The sequence below is a fragment of the Rutidosis leptorrhynchoides genome, chromosome 6 (assembly GCF_046630445.1).
Source record: "Rutidosis leptorrhynchoides isolate AG116_Rl617_1_P2 chromosome 6, CSIRO_AGI_Rlap_v1, whole genome shotgun sequence".
Taxonomy (NCBI): domain Eukaryota; kingdom Viridiplantae; phylum Streptophyta; class Magnoliopsida; order Asterales; family Asteraceae; genus Rutidosis; species Rutidosis leptorrhynchoides.
Window position 1 is genome coordinate 164,648,487 of NC_092338.1, and position 17,816 is coordinate 164,666,302.

Sequence of the window (17,816 nt, forward strand, 5' to 3'; positions counted from 1 at the left end):
TGTAGTACCGATATTTCTAAATTTTTGATTCTTAATTAAGGTTTTAGCTACGTGATAGCCTGATAGGTCGGCCTATTTGTTATTCAAAATGTGATGTGTCCAATTTATTATGAAAAATTTTCACCAATTATTTTTCACTCGTAACATATCATGATCCTATTGTTCATAATTTAAAATTCTAACTCTAAACTTAATGAGTAGAAATTGCTACATACTAAGGTGTGCATATACTTTCTAGAGCATCATGGTAAATAAATCAAACATAGATATAGATACTATATCTAAAGTATATCACAAATATAACCGAGTGATGTTCAGTTTCACTGTTTGACCAACACCAAAAAGTAAGCTAAATTTTCCCACATATATATGAAATGAGAACCAAGATGCTGACTGTATGTTAACCTTTCTGGTAATCTATTGATACAATTTAATTACTAGAAATGAAGATGGCTATCCATATCTCAACATGCTCTTAGAATATGAACGTATCACACAAAAGTTGGAAATGATGCTTGCTTGGTTGCATTTCAAATTCGGTTCCATTCGGTACTATACTAAAAATACCGGTACCGGTACCGAACCGGTACCGTTTTGTTAACTCGGTTCGGTATTCGGTTCTTGATTTTGGACAATTTCGGGTTCGGTATGATTCGGTACGGTATCCGTACCGATCTCATCCCTAGATTCTAAAGTATAAATTCTGTTTTGTTTAGAATAGGTTTACATCTAATAAATATAATACTGTATTTGACTGTTTGCTTTAAACTTATTAGTAAAAAAAATTAAACAAGTGTACATTTTTACACATGTTCTTACATTTTAATAACCGATGTTTTAACAATTCAGAGTTAATTTGGTAACTTTAGTTATTCATATGGGTATTCAACATATAAAATAAATAATGATTATTTATTAGTAATCTCTTACGTCCCATTTGGCTTACGGAATCCAATAGGATTCCGGTAGAATTTAAATTAAAGGATAGTGATATATACAACAATGATTTTGATAAATCCACTCATTCTGCGCATTGACAGATTGTACTGTACAAACAAGCAATACATAAAATGAGTGGATTTATCAAAATCATTGTTGGATTCATCATCACCCTAAATTAAATTTAGACACGCTCGTGTCTAAATTCAATTCCAATTCTACATTTTCACCGGAATCCTATTGAATTCCGTGAGCAAACGGGACCTTTATTGTCCAAATATCGTATATTTCATTCAATTAAAGATTACTTAATAGGAAAAAAAAAAAAAAACCGGCATTTAGTGTCTAATAATAAAGAATGACATATACAAAGAACATATTATTTCCTACAAACTATTGTCAATCGAATTTTTTTACTCTATTGCATCTACAAACATAACTTATTATTTTTTTATTTTTATAAACATAACTTAAATTATAAAAAGTATGATTTACGTTGGCTTTGATGCATATGACAACTTTATTTATCGGTGAGTATAATCGAAACAAAATTACATGTCAATAAGTAAACCTATTACTTTATGGAATAATTTCAATAAGTATACTCAAGAATTAAATTATAAATAGCTATCATATCTATTGGTGCAACAACTTGAATTAAATACATTTCCTCATTAAATTACGTGATGTTTCTTTTTTTTTTAACAGCTAAAGAATCAAATATATTAATAAGCGATCCCTAACAAAACGCTAAGAGATAATTACAACGGTATAGACAATCATAAGTTCCAATTTGTAATTAGATGACCTTTATTTTTAATTCAACGAAAAGAAACTAATCTAACAAAATTATAAAGACTACTTCCACTACAAAAAGAATCATGAAAAACAACATCATTCCAGAAACGCCAAATAGCCCATAGAAGGGTAGCCATGACTACAACGATCTGATCCTTAGAGGAAGTCTGTAAACGAACCCCCTCGATCCAAGTGATGAACGTATCCCACAGCCACGAAAAGAGCTACTAATGCCATGACCACGTGAGGCAGAAGGCGAGTCACGTGGGCTGTAATTTTCACGAGGACCGTAAGATGAAGCATTAAATGCAGCTTGAGTATGAGAAGCAGGTTGGACTGAATTGAGAAACAATTCATGACTCTCAGCTTGTGATAACAAATCGCGAAAAGTGGGGCGTGGTTTAATCGCTCGATAGGTGGTAGAAAAGGTTTCGAACGATGAACCCAAACCACACAGGAACCAATGACTTTTATCTGTGTCTTCAACTGGATGACCAATTGCAGCGAGTTGGTCACACAAAGCTTTAAAGTTTCGGCTATAATCACTGACAGAAGATGTGCCTTTTTGTAGTTGACACAAGGAGTCCCGAAGAGTGTGCATTCGATCCAACGAATCATGTCGATAAAATTGTTCAAGTGCAGCCCAAACCTCACAGCTTGTTTCAAGACCTAAAACAACAACTGATATTGCTCAAAACGATCATATATTTAGACGCAATATCGTTCCAATATGTAAAGAATTTAATGGTAATTTCCTTATTTTTAGTTGTAACCGTTTAAATAAATAAGTGCGAAGACGAAAGACGAAGATCGCTCGAAAATGAAGATTTAAAGACAAAAACGAAGATTTGAAGACGAAAACGTCCAAACTGCTCAAACGTATAAGTTACACTCCAAGTGGTTTAATTTATCGATGAATAACGTCTAAAAATTATCAAGATTACAAGTCGCGAAACGCAAAGTACAAGATTTTAAACCAAACGAAAAGACGTTCAAGAAACCGAAACCGAGACATAAACCGGGCGTAAATGTACAAGACAACGGAGCAAAAATTACAAGTCAACTATGCACAAGAATATAATATAATATATATATATAATTATATAAATTATATATATATATATATATATATATATATATATATATATATATATATATATATATATATATATATATATATATATAATATGTCGATAAGCTAGGAGCCAAAGCAATGTGAGCTGGCCAGGAGGGCCATGTGATCGCATGGCATAAGCACACAAAGCCCATGCCATCGTATGGGCTACACTAATCCAAAAAGTCCTATAAATTGAGCTGTTTTCTGCCGAGTTCAACACACAATTTTTACAGAGAATTTCATTCTCTTTCTCTCTACATAATATATATTTATAATTTAAAGTTTTAAGTTTAAATTTAAGTTAAGTTTAGTTCGGGTATTGTAACTGATGTATGCAGCGGTGTATACGAAATACTATTAATTTTTACTACAAAATAATATTAAATACGATACAATTTACACAAGTTATTTATTTATTTATAGAATGGATATACCTAAACCTTGCTACAACACTTATAGGCAGTGTACTTAATCGTAGAGTATTGTAGTTTTTAGTAAGCCCGGTTCGTTCCACAGGGAGCTAGCTGAGTTTAACGCTATATTTTTTAAAAACTATATTTGTACTTATATATATATATATATATATATATATATATATATATATATATATATATATATATATATATATATATATATATATATATATATATATATAAGTAGTAATATTATTATAAAAGGGGGGTTTACCGTTTAATGACCGGTTTGTCGATTTCAAGTCCTAATGCAAAATATTAAATATAACTTAATTTAAAGCGTAAAGTAAATGACGATAAATAAAAGTGCGATAATTAAAAGTGTGATAATTTGAAGTACGATAAATAAAATGACGGTAAATAAAAGTGCGATGAGATATAAAATAAAGGAATTATGCTTATTTAAACTTCTGTAATCATGATGTTTGACGTGTTGATTTTAATGTATTACCATGGGTTAATTGTCCTTTGTCCTGGATTATTCGATATGTCCATCTGGTTTTGTCCATAATAGTCCATCGCTCATAATTATAAAGTGCGAGAGTCTTCGCCAAATTAACCTTATACCCGAAGTCAAATATTCCAACTAATTGGGGGTTCAAACTGTAACAAGGTCTTAATACTTTGTTTAATGAATACACCAGGTTATCGACTGAGTGTAATCCAAGGTCTTAATACTTGTTAACAATTACACCAATTACCCTTGTATGTAATCCACCCCTGTTTTAATTAGTCCATGATATATTAATTTATCCACTTGGCCAAAATGAATAATCAATTACCCAATCCAATTGATTAATTAAATGATTGTAAACGATGTCGTATAAATGTCACTAAATAGGACATTCGTAATCATTTTAATAATTATTAGATTAACTAATTTGAAGATAGGTTCGACAGGTTCCAATGAGTTGTCATTCAATTAGACAATACCCCTCCACCTATTAATAGTTAATAGTCCAATGTTCACAAGTGTCGGTCTTTTGTCCAAACCCTAATTATGGTACAAAATCCAATAACCCCGTCTTAATATTTAGCCCAACATCACGATTACTTCGGCTCAAATAAGCATAATAATAACTTAGTTACGAGACATTAATTTAAAAAGGAAAAACATAGCTTACAGTGGTTATTAATCGCGTAGTGTTACACGGACAGAGTTTCGACTTACAAAACCTTAAAACATTCGCTATAATAACCCAATTATTATTAAACTTAAATTAAAATTAAAATTATAAATATAATATATATATTATGTTTACAGAGAAGAGAAGAGAAAAGGTATATATAATTCGTCGAATTCGTTGGCTATTTTTAGGAGAAGCTGGATCCTGGTGTGCTCCGCGATTGCGATAGATTTGTTCCTCACAGCTCCGCAGTCGCGGAGCTTTGGTTTCCAGCTCATCACACAATTCCAAAACGTGGGCTGCTGAATATTTTATAATATAATATATTTATAATTAATTATATATTATATTATATTCTTGTGCATAGTTGACTTGTATTTTTAGCTCCGTTGAGTCGTACGTTGATAGTTGGTTCATGTCTCGGTTCCGGATTTTCGAACGCCTTTTCGTATAATTTAATATCTTGTACTTTGCGTTTTGCAGTTTGTGCTCTTGTAATTTTGAGACGTTCCTCATCAATAAATTGAACCACTTGGATTATACTTTGTACTTTTTAGCGTTTTGGTCATTTGCGTCTTCAAATCGTCATTTTCTTCTTTTGTCTTCGCACTTATTTATTTAAACGAATATTACATAAAAATAGAACAATAGTAACTAAAAGTTTTATATATTGGAAGGATATTGCGCCTAAATATATGTTCATTTGGAGTACTATCAAATATCCCCACACATGAACGTTGCTTGCCCTCAAGAAATACAGATCTGGAAATTAAATCACACTTCACTCGAATCACTTTTTTTATTCTCACACTTTATACATCAGTGATTTTGATACGGTGGTATAAATAATGATAGTAACGATGTGGTTTACAGTCCCACTTGACTATAAAAATTTAGATCCTTTAGGAAATTGGATCTTTATGAAAACATTTGATCTTTTGAAAATTCATTCTAGCTTTTACCCTAGATAAGTTTTCTGACTTGACCCACCATCGGTGTTGCAAAATATTTTTGTGGGTTGTGTGGGTTTCATATTTTAAAATTTTAGCTCAAAACTTGCGGTTTTGTGTCACCCACTTGCTAACCTTGTATTAGGAAAGCACACGTCCAGTATACTTGTTCTGTATATTACCTTTCGGTAAACTACCGTCCGGTTGTAAAGGAAAGCGATGAATAAGAAACTGTTAAGGTAATGTCTAATGACATGCAGTTAATCATGGTCCACAACATGTCGGATGCAATTACTATCCTTTGTAGGAGAAATAGCAAAGATCACCCTATAATTTTTCGGTCTGGCACAAGGTCCTGTCTTCAACCATGCTATGCAACCACCGTTCTTACGGTTGACACCCGATTTGGTTTAGGTGACCTAATGAATTCTGATGAATTCTCAGGATTTTACGTTCAATGGTAATGAACGCATTGAAAATAGATTTCAGGAAACAAATCGGTTTTAATTTGATCAAAATATTTTCTCGCTCAAGCTCGAGTTTAGATATCATCGAATTCCATGAGTTTGTAATTCTCAATCTTTAAGGTCAATCTCAAGGATTGAGTAATATCAGGCTTAAAAGCTGATTTTTAATTTTTAAGGAGATTATCCTTTCTGGGGGTATGATTCATTAGTCTTATCAAGCTAATTTGCACGGCGCCCTCCCCATTTTACGAGACAGATCCTCTCATGGTTAGGATAAGTCTGACCACTTGGCGACCCTGTTTGATGCTGAGGTCCGTGGATTTCCTGCTGATTTTATAGATGACTTTTTCTAGATTTTTCGTCAACCTACAGCTGGTCTGAATGACAACTTTCTGACCTAAATCAAGAAGTGCATTTCTTTTTCGGAAGACTTTACTTCCTTTTAATGATGGAATTGATTCATCGTGTAGATCCATCTTTTCTTTCATCTTTATTACAATATACCAGGTAAAACAGTTAATTTGAGTCCAAAACAAAAGCACCTGCAATAATCTTGTACCAAATATGTGATATGTGTTTTGAAGAACTTGGTAAATTCTTCTCACACTTAGCTTTTATTTCTTTCTTTCTTTACCTTTTTATTCTCTTCTATTTCATTTTCAATGAATTCAAGCGTTTTGGGTTGTTTCTCAATTTATGTCATTTCCGAGGTAATAATAATTTCGGTGTTAATACCTAGTTTTATCGTTCATAAATATGTATAAACATGATTTTGAGTTCATTTAGTTGAAAATTTTTAAAATTTTTACTAGAAGTGGGTAGTCAGTATATAAGACTAGGGCTGTTCTTTATTATCAGAGAGCACTAGATTCTAATACAACTACTGCATTACTAGTAAAATTTAACGGTGGCTATTAAACCAAGTGTATAAGTCAAATGTTTTAAAATCCGAAAGAATTTAATCCCTTCCCACACTTAAGATCTTGCAATGCTCTCATTTGCAAGAAATCAGTAACAATTTTAATTATTGAGGGTGATTAGCGTAGAAATATGATTAAGATTTACCAAAGTTTCCAAATATATTGTTCTTTGTTTGAATGATAAATGATGCACATCATTTGTTCATTCCTGCAGTTGTTATATCACATTTGTTTTTCGTCTTGTCGTCAAAATTAATAGCTTTTGCTGAACTTAATGTCAGTCTTTGAAAGTGCGCTGTTTTACCCTGTTGTGTTCATGATAAAATACAAACATATATATACATATTTTTAAGGTTTGGTATATAACACCATGTTCAAAAATTTATAAAATCTATTTTTTTTTGCATACTTTAGATCAATAAAATTAAAAATAATGATAACAAAATTTTTCGTCCCGCCCTTGGGTAAAGCAATTTCAGTTCTACGACCTAGTGTTTAACTCACGACGAATTTTAGAAATCATTTTTTAAACTTAATGAAATAAAGTAATTTTTGTTTTTAAATTCACACAAAATTTAAATTTAAAAATGCATATTAATTTCATATAAAACCTACAAAACAAAAACAAATTCAGAATGGGGAAAAAAACTAGTTCTTTAGTGTCTGCTAGTGGAAAAGACCAATCGGATTCCATTCTCGAAACTACACGAGAACAGAACAACTAACTCTAGACAACATTTTCTTTTTATAACTTTTGAATCTCTCCACAGTTAGGTAGCTGTGGTGTCGAAATTGTGATTAACTTCATCGTCAATTTCTTTTGGACCATAATCAACTTGCATATCTGTGACTTTTGCTTTAAGCCATTAGTCGGATTCCTGTGTAATATCCACAAATTCAACTAGTTTCGCCTTTTCTTTAGGCGATAGATTGGATACTAACCGATTACATAACTTAAAGTTCCCCTTGGTTCTAGCATCGCGAATCCGTTTAATAAGTTTCTTCATTGAACTATTAATAACGGGGTCATTTAATTTCGTATCAACAACGGGGTTCGTTGTTATTAGGTCATCATTAGGTGTTACTTCATCTTCCCCACACTTAGGCGTTTTATTATTGTTAAGCACTACCGTTGGAGTTGGTAAAACAACATGGTTCTTACCAATCGTTTTTGTTGGTTCAACGATTTTGGTTGGTGGAGATTTACCCTTTCGACTCACAAAGGTGATCGATTTTTCACCATTACTAAGTGTCATTCTACCATCTCTTACATCAAATAACGCCCCGATGGACGCTAAGAATGGTCGACCTAAAATTAGAGGAATGTTTGAGTCCTCTTCTATGTCAATGACAATAAATTCGACTAGAAAGGTTAAATTACCCACTTGAACGGGTAGGTTGTCAGCAATTCCAACTGGGTGCCTAATGGTTTGATCAAAGAGTCGAACACTCATCTCCGTTGGACTTAACTCACATACTCCTAATCTCTTATATAATGAAAGAGGCATAACACTCACACTCGCACCTAAATCTGCTAGTGCATCATACATGACACAATCACTAAGTAGACAAGGAACAATAAATTCACCCGGATCACCCAACCTTAGTGGAAGTTTTGGTGGAACTGTCTTCATCGGGTTTGCTTTTACGGTTTTTGTTTCTTGTACTTTCTTATTTTTATTCTTCTTTCCAGAGGTATCACAAACTTTATTACCTATTAATTGCTCATACTCAACTCCTTTTCTTGGAAACGGGATGGGTGGTCTGTATGGTGCCACCACTGGCTTTACATACTCGGGTGGTGGTGGTGTTGTAACTTCTTCATTGTTACTTACATCTAAAACCTTCCCATCTTCTAGTGCTGGTTTTTTAGAATTTGTTGACACCATATTAACATTCTCATTCCGAGGATTTACTTCAGTATCACTCAGTAGCTTTCCTTGTTCCCTCTCACTCATCATGCTAGCAAGAGTACCTACGTGTTTTTCTAGATTCAAAATGGAAGCTTGTTGAGTTCTTAATGACTAATCAAACCTCTCATTCATTTGGGTTTGAGATGTAATAAATTGTGTTTGAGATTCCATTATCTTTGCCATCATTTCTTCCAGATTTGAATTTTTCTCTTCGGTTTGTTGTGGTGGTTTATACAAGCTAGGTCTTTGTTGATTGAAAGTGTTGTTTTGAGTTGGTTGGTTATTCGGACCTTGTTGGTTATACGAGTTATTGTTGGGTCCATTTGAATTGTAAAGAATGTTTTGATTTCGATTGAAGTTTGGCCTTGGCGGTTGATAATTATTTTGATATTATTTCCCGGCCTTTGGTTCATGTAGGAAACATTTTCACGTTGTTCCATCGTTTGCTCAATGTGACAATCTTTCGTTAAGTGTGGTCCACCGCATTGCTCACAACTGATTCGTATTGCGTGAATATCTTTAGTCATCTTTTCCATTCGTCTCTCGAAAGCATCTATTTTTGCGGAAACGGAATCAAAGTCATGGCTAGAATCGGCTTTAGCCACTTTAGATGAACGAAGGATATCTTTTTCCTGGTGCCACTCATGTGAGTGGGAGGCTGTGTTATCAATAATTTTGTGAGCTTCAGTTGCGGTTTTCTTCATAATGGAACCACCAGCTACTGTGTCGATGTCTTTTCGTATAGCAACGTCGACACCTTGGTAGAATATTTGTATTATTTGATAAGTATCTAAACCGTGTTGAGGACATCCTCTCTACAACTTTCCGAATCTTGTCCACGCCTCAAATAGAGTTTCATTTAGCTTTTGCGCGAACGTAACAATTTCTCCTTGAAGTCTCACAGCTTTAGATGCTGAAAAGAATCTTTTAAGAAGTTTCTCAACTAAAACATCCCATGAATCAATCGCTCCTTCAGGTAACGATTCTAACCAATCTTTGGCTTCTCCCTTTAAAGTCCAGGGAAACAACATGAGATAGATCTGTTCATCCTCAACTTCTCTGATTTTAAATAGAGTACAGATCCTATTAAAGGTTCGAAGATGTTCGTTTGGATCTTCTTTTAGCGTACCACTATATTGGCATTGATTAGTTACCATGTGTAGGATTTGTCCTTTGATTTCATAATCTGGCGCATTAATGTCTAGTTGAGTAATGGCATGACCTTGGCCAGTGCGTGTAGATCTCATTCGGTCTTCCATACTTTGAGGTTCCGTTACTTCCATAATTGAATTTGTTGAATACGAATCACTAGAAGATTCTGATTTAACGGTTTGTCCTTCAGGAGGAATGATTAGTGGTTCTGGATATTGGAATTGTTCTTGAATATCCTCCGGGTTCTCAATTGTGAAGTCGGGTTCAAAAAATGGATTATCGGAAATTTGAATTGGAGTACTCGTTCGACTTGATGATGATTCTAAAGAAAAATTGTGACGATCGCTCCAAATCCATATGGATGAACACGTCATTCATCGATTTCATTGCGAGGTATTTGACCTCTATATGATACGTTTTGTAAACATTGCATTCTTTTGAAAAGGCACACCATAAATGAAAATTTAAATCAAAGGTTTTCGACATCTGATGATTTATACATATAGACAATCACCGTAAATAATAGTTTACAATAGTACTTCTATTGACAATGCAGTCAAAATAAGATACATGGTGATGATTTGGTGAATGCGACGTTTCCTTGAAAAATATGCCATGTAAGACTCCATGCACATAGCTTGTCTAACATATAAGCAAACAGCGGAAGACTTCTAGGGAACCTGAGAATAAACATGCTAACAAGTGTCAACACAAAGGTTGGTGAGTTCATAGTTTTAGTGTTTCGCATAATCTGTATATAAAAGTGGATCACAAGATTTCAGTTGTATCATCCAGAAACGTTTATCAATAGATTCTACATAACAGAGCACCCTTGTAACTAAGCTTTAACGTTATAATAAGTACCCATGTTTTAACATACATGCAACCAACATGTACAATACACGCAAACCAACGTGTACTAAACTCAAATAGCATACGTCTGTTTTATAGTTCAGGCTAGGGTTTCTATACTTGGAACAGACGGGGATGTCAAGCCCTATGAATCCATATACTACTACTCGCGCCCACCAGTTCTTATAACTGGCAGTTACTAGTTACCAAAGCTAAGGAATTTTCAGTTCAAACTCAGTGTAGAATTTAGTATGTACTTGTATCCATTGTGTTTAAAATAAAGTGCATGTATTCTCAGCCCAAAAATATATAATGCAAAAGCATTTAAAAAGGGAGCAAATAAAACTCACCTTAGCAGCATATAAAGTTGTTCACCAAAATGTTACCGTAACTCGGATTACCAAATAACCGTAGATCTCAACGTATCAATATTGAGATTCAATATTGCAGGAAAGTACGTAGACGCAACAGAGATGATAAACACTAGGTTTGATTTGCCAATAATACCCACGTACATTACCCATAACTTCCATAGCTATAACCCATAATTTCCTTAGCTCAAAGTGACATGCTCATGACCTCGTCGTAGTATTTTATGTATAATACTAATTAATAATATTACTACTAATAATATTAAGATTAATAATAATATTAATCTTAATAATAATAATAATAATAATAATAATAATAATAATAATAATAATAATAATAATAAATATAAATATAAATATAATAGAGAAATAGATCGAGATAGATGGATAATTGAATCAGAAAAACTGAAACGTTCGATATTTAAAGGACCTGGCTCACTTAACATGCCCATACGATCGCATGGGTCTGAAGGCTTATGGCCATGCGATCGCATGGCCTTCAGTTCCAGCTCACAAACCTTTTTGTCCTACGCTTGTCGACATATTTTTATATTAATATAATATATATAATATATTTAATTTATATAATTAATTATATATTATATTATATTTACGTGTACAGTTGATTTGTAATTTTTGTTCCGATGACTCGTACGTTATCACCCGACTCATGTCCCGGTTCCGGTTTCTCAAACGCATTTTCGTACGCTTAGAAAATTAGCACTTTACGTTTCGTGACTCGTACCTTTGTCAATAATTAGACTTAATCATTGATAAACTATGTCACTCGAAGTGTAGCTTTAATCAATTAAGTGTTTTAGTTATTTGCTTCTATAAATCATCATCTCGTAGTATATACATATGCATATATACATTTTCATTTTGAAATAGTATTTACCGTAGCAAAGTTTTTTTACTGTAGCAAATAGTGATTTTCGAAAACACTGTAGTTTTTCGGGTACTGTAGCAATTCAAAAATACTGTAGCAAATTAGTGTTTTACTGGTTCATCTTAAACGTTTTGGTTAACTTATCTAAATATCAATCGAATCAATACTCGAATGTTACTATCGTTTATTAAATAACTTAAAATCATATATATATATATATATATATATATATATATATATATATATATATATATATATATATATATATATATATATATATATATATATATATATATATATTGTTCGTGAATCTTCAAGAATAGTCAAAGAATAATTGATTACATGAATATAGTTCCAAAACTTTCATGACTCAACATTACAGACTTTACTTATTGTGTCGGAAACGTTATAGATTAAGTTTAAATTTGGTCAGAAATTTCCGGGTCATACAGTACCTACCCGTTAAAGAAATTTTGTCCCGAAATTTGAGTGAGGTCGTCATGGCTAATAATAAAAATATTTTCGTGATGAATATGAGTTGATAAATAGAATTTTATCACCGTTGAATAATATGGACAAAACAATCCGATTACTCGAAGCGTATGAGGGAAGTTATCGTAATAGAGTGAAATGGAGAATATAGATTCGTTTTAACTCTTGATGTAGTAACGATTGATTTTCGGAATTTAAGGAATAGAAAATCTTCATAATCTAAATAAGATTTGATTCTTCGGTAATTGCGGAAATTAGGATTTCCTTTGATTAAATGCGTAATCTGCCTCGATTGCGATGTCTGATATTTCGCTATAAATTAATCACTTCCGTTTTATTATTTTCACCACTCCTACATCTTCTTCCTTATTTCATACTTTCAAAAGATTTTGAAATGCTTCAACCAGTTCTGATTCTTGATATACTCCTAACTTTCATATCTGTCATTCTTCTTTTTCATCTACCACCAGAGGAAGTTATTTTCTTCTACCATTACCTTGGGGTTATAGTGTTTTTCATTCTACCCTGTCTTTATATTTCTATACGCATTGATATACACGGTTTGTAATTTTGGGTTTGTTATTGGGTTTATATTCTCCTTTATATTTCGGAGCTTCATGCTTTCGTTTTCTCTTCCCGACTTCAAGTCAAGCGAGTAATGGTCCAGAATTCGTAGGTATGGATCTTGAAATGAACATATTTAATGTTCTAAGAAAGAAATTGTAATGGCATGATCTTGATTTGTCAAATTACCAGAATATCTAGAAAAGACCGAATCATCAAGAAATATATTTTCTTGATATATTTAGAGAGTATATAGAATGAAAGAGTTATGTAATATGGTTCATGATGAGGGTATGATCTATGAACTTTTATCACGTTCCATTAGAAACTCAACATGACTTACTGTAATATAATCACGTTGATCAAGTGTCATTATATTATACTAACTCATGCTTCAATTCCCAACATTACTCTAAAACATACATTTTTTGAATTTTTCAGATTTTAAAAACTAAAATAGTTTCTTTTATGATGTAACACAGATAGCGCGAAGAGATGAATGATTTCAGATAAGAATAGTTATGAAAATATCTTCAGAAATATGGAGGATATTTATAATGGAAGATACGATGATATCTTAGAATATTTAAGATAAGATGATGATGAAGAATATTGTCAGCAAAGGTTTTAGAGTAAGGAGCAAGGTATTTGCTAAGGATTTCAGCAGACACTGAATCATTTGTATTTTTTGAAGGTAGATTTCGTCTTTGTGATTTGTCCACAGCCACCTTCATGGTCTGCTCAATCCGTTTTCTAGTTCCAAACCTTCTCTTTTCTCAGCTTTACCACCATACTATTCTTTATCATCAAACTTTTGACTGTTAAGGTCGTTTACAGTTTTTGCTGCTTCATCAGCATTTTTTCAAAATTCGGAGAACTAGTTTCGTAGTTTGGGGTGTTTTTCAGAAACTTCACATTCGAAGTACGTAAGTCTAGAAGATAGACATTATATGTATATATATAACTGTTGGCGTAGAATTGCTGCGAAATTCAAAATACTGATTGCTAATTCCCGGTAGTTGGTATGGCAATTATTGTTACAAGATGTAGGTGAGTACATGATGGGGTTTCAATGAGTATAATGATTTTTCGGAAGGTCACAGATCAATGAAGTTGTTGGTAAATTTACTACTAATGTGGTGGAACATGAAAGGTTCCCCAGTAACAAGAACGTATATGTCAAGGTTATAATAAGGTTAATTTGAAAAGTCGAAGTTGACTGGTTGAAAGTGTGGTAAAACTGGATACTTTGAAAAGGGATTGCAAGAATATTTTCAGTAATGACAATGCTAAAGGATATTTCACATTTTTGAAGTCAAAGTATAGCTTTGAAAGATGTAGAGATCTAAGAATGATGTCACCCGTTAAATCTTGACTTGGATTCTGATCCGTCAATATCAGAATATGTAATTGAATTTGTATGGAAACGATTGTATATCGCTGTGAGCATAGTTAATAATTTTTGAATCAAAGTTGAAGAATGTACAGTATAACATATTAATTGTAAATTTTAATTACTTTTTATTATTTTACTATATTGCCATGAAAAACCTTATTTCTTTTATTTTGTCAAATTAGTATAAATTGTATTTTTATTTTCGTTAATTTAGTTATTTCGTTTTAGTTAAATTTAAATTGCGTTTAGTTATAATTAAAGCCTAATCCAAAATCCCCCTTTTAAATAGTTTAACTTTTAACGATTAAAACACTTGAAAACTCCATTTTTCTGTAGAACGAACCGGATTTACCAAATAAAATATTACTATACGAATGGGACTAGTTGCCTATATGTGTGAAATCAATCCGAAATCATAAAAACGCCATATAATCACAACCAATTCATGTAATAAATTCAATCCAAATCCGTTCAAAATAAAAGGACACGATCACGCACATCAACTTTTTGGCACCGCCGTCGGGGACAGTTGGCAGTTAAATAAATAGATAATTTTTCTGCTTCATAGTAATAGTTGGATTTGTTAGTGGCGAGTTGTGGATTTCCGATTTAAAGGGTCCTGGCTACCTGCTACATCTTTTGGCTATTCGAAACGTGAGGAAAAATTGGAAAAACGTCTGTTTGTTCAAAGGTTTTTATTTGTTTTTAGTTATTCGATCCTTTCGTGAAAATTCATTTTCAAGAAAGTTCAATGTTTATACACTTAGTGAATAAATCCTTCAAGACTACATACAATTTTTTAATTGTATGACCCGTTCAGGAAATCCTAAACTCGTTACACTTAATCCAAAACCTGAAAGAGACTTGATCAAAAGATTAAAACAGGAAAAACAAAAAAAATTAGGTAGTACTAGTAAACCGAAAACACCAAAAAATATCAAAAAAAACAAGTAGGAAACACTAGTGGTCAACTAGAAATCAAAACTGATCCTGAAACTATCATCATTAAAGAAGAAATGGCTGAAGTAACACCTGATCCAAATGACCTACCAATGTGGAATACCTGCTCCCCCTCTCGCTCTTGCACGTATAAGAAGACCTGAAATTGAGGCTGAAAACTGGGAAGTCAAGGGGCAGTTTATGCACATGGTACGTGAGAACCAATTCGACAGAAGACTTAATAATAATTCGATAGAACATCTAGAAGCTTTTGAAGATTTATGTGAACTGTATAAAACATGCTTTCGTTTCTTCAGATGCATTTAAGTTAAGAAATTTTCCATAATCGTTATTCGGAGACGCAAAAGCATGGTTGAAAGCATCAAAACCTGATTCTATCACAACTTTCAACGAATTAAGAGATAAATTCATTACCCGATTTTTCCCACCGGCAAAAGCCGAAAGGCTTAGAACTGAAATCACCACTTTTAAACAAAAGTCGGATGAAACTCTTTATGATTCATGGGAAAGACTAAAAAGAATGTTATGAAATTGTCTGCAACATGGATTGCAAAAGGGGCAAATAGTACAAATTTTTTATCGTGGTATTGATGAACATACTCGTGGTATATTAGATTCCTACGCTGGAGGAGTATTTATGTACAAATTAGCAAATCAAGTGTATGATATGTTGGAAGACATGTCAATTCATACTTTTGAATGGACACCGTCTAGAGATCAACAACCTAGAAGGACGGTGGCAAGCCTTGAAGAAAATGAAGACAACAATACAACTATAGCTTCACTGTCGAATCAATTCAAAAAGTTTGGAAGGGAAATAGAGAAACTGAATTCAACGGTTTTAGCTTTGTAAGTAGGATGTGAAATCTGTAGACAACCACATCTCACGAAAGATTGTGATGTCAATGATCGGCCAATGAACTCAGTAGCGCAAGTTAATTTTTTGGCTAATCAAAGACAAAGCAATTTTCAAGGAGGAAGTTCTGGTTATCAACTCGAAAACCCTGGGTACCAAAACCCTGGGTACCAAAACCCGAAAACTTTTACTTTTAAAAGAAATGGACCACCTGGTTTTCACAATAAAAACCAACCTCTCTTTCCACCTCAATAAAATTTTCAACAACCTTTACTTCAAAACCAATACTCGCAATCGAATCAACCCCAAATGGAGAAGATACCTACAATCGAAGAAATTTTGATAGGATTTATGAAGCGATCAACCGAAAATGAAGAGCAAATGAAGCAACAAATGAGGAATCAACAAGCTACAATCCAGAATTTAGAAAGGAATGTAGGACGTATATTGCAGTTGCTATCGGAGAGACCACCGGGTACTCTCCCATCAAATACCCAAGTTAACTCGAACCATGGACCGACCCGAAATGAACATGTGAATACTAGTGCCACTCGAAGTGATCCGAAGAACAAAGAACCCTAGAGTTCTAATTATGCACACGTCAATGCCATATCTAGTTTTGAGGGGTATGAGACGATTTATACAAATCCACTCGGGTATGATTATGATGATGAAGAGTTCGATGAAGAGATTGAGATGGAGAATTTAAAAGATGCAGAATTAGGGAAAAATGATGAGGTTAAGGTTCACACCATCTCAACGGAGTATGGTGACTTTGTGATGTCTGACATATCTGATGTATCGAACTATACACCTTATTCGGATCTGCATGTTTCGGATATGAAGACAGTGGAGACTACCGTGTCTCCTAATCTTAAATTGAAGGTTGTGTTAAAGGAAGATGATTTAGATGTGAAAATGAAGGATGAGGTGAAATCCCCGCCTAAACTGAATGTGTATCGACCACCTATCCCATATCCACAGCGAATTAAGTCTGAAAAACTGGAGGAACAAACTGTTAATGTTTTGAATAATACCAACGATATTTGTGTAAATGTTCCTGTGATTGATGTCCTTGCGAGTATGCCCAATTATGGCAAATTCATTAAGAATCTAATGGCACGGAAGGGAGAGCACGAGCATGCATCCACCACTTTTCTAAACACGGAATGTGATGCTATTCTGAAAAAGAGGTCAATGCCGACCAAATTAGGTGATCCAGGACCATTTGCAATTCCTTGCCAAGTAGGTGGATCAGATATCTTGAAAGCTTTAGCTGATTCAGGTGCAAGTATTAATTTAATGCCATACTCCTTATACTCACAGTTAAACTTAAGTGACCTTAAGCCAACCAACATGGGTGTTAGGTTTATCAACAGATCTGTTAGCCACCCTGTTGGGATTGTTGAAAATTTGATAGTCAAAGTAGGTGAACTTGATTTTCTGGCAGATTTTATAGTTGTTGACCTAGAAGAAGATAAAGATATACCACTTGTTCTTGGTAGACCATTTCTTGCAACTGCAAGTGCTTTGATAGATATTAAGGATGGAAAATTAACTCTTAGGGACCGGGAAAAACA

General features: G+C 33.3%; 1 non-coding gene across 1 annotated transcript; it reads right to left on the minus strand.

Moving 5' to 3' along the window:
* Positions 1-15,822: 15,822 nt before the first annotated feature.
* On the minus strand, positions 15,823-15,929 carry LOC139856512 (small nucleolar RNA R71). Its single transcript, XR_011761989.1, has one exon. It is a non-coding gene; the product is annotated as a small nucleolar RNA R71 (small nucleolar RNA).
* Positions 15,930-17,816: the final 1,887 nt, after the last annotated feature.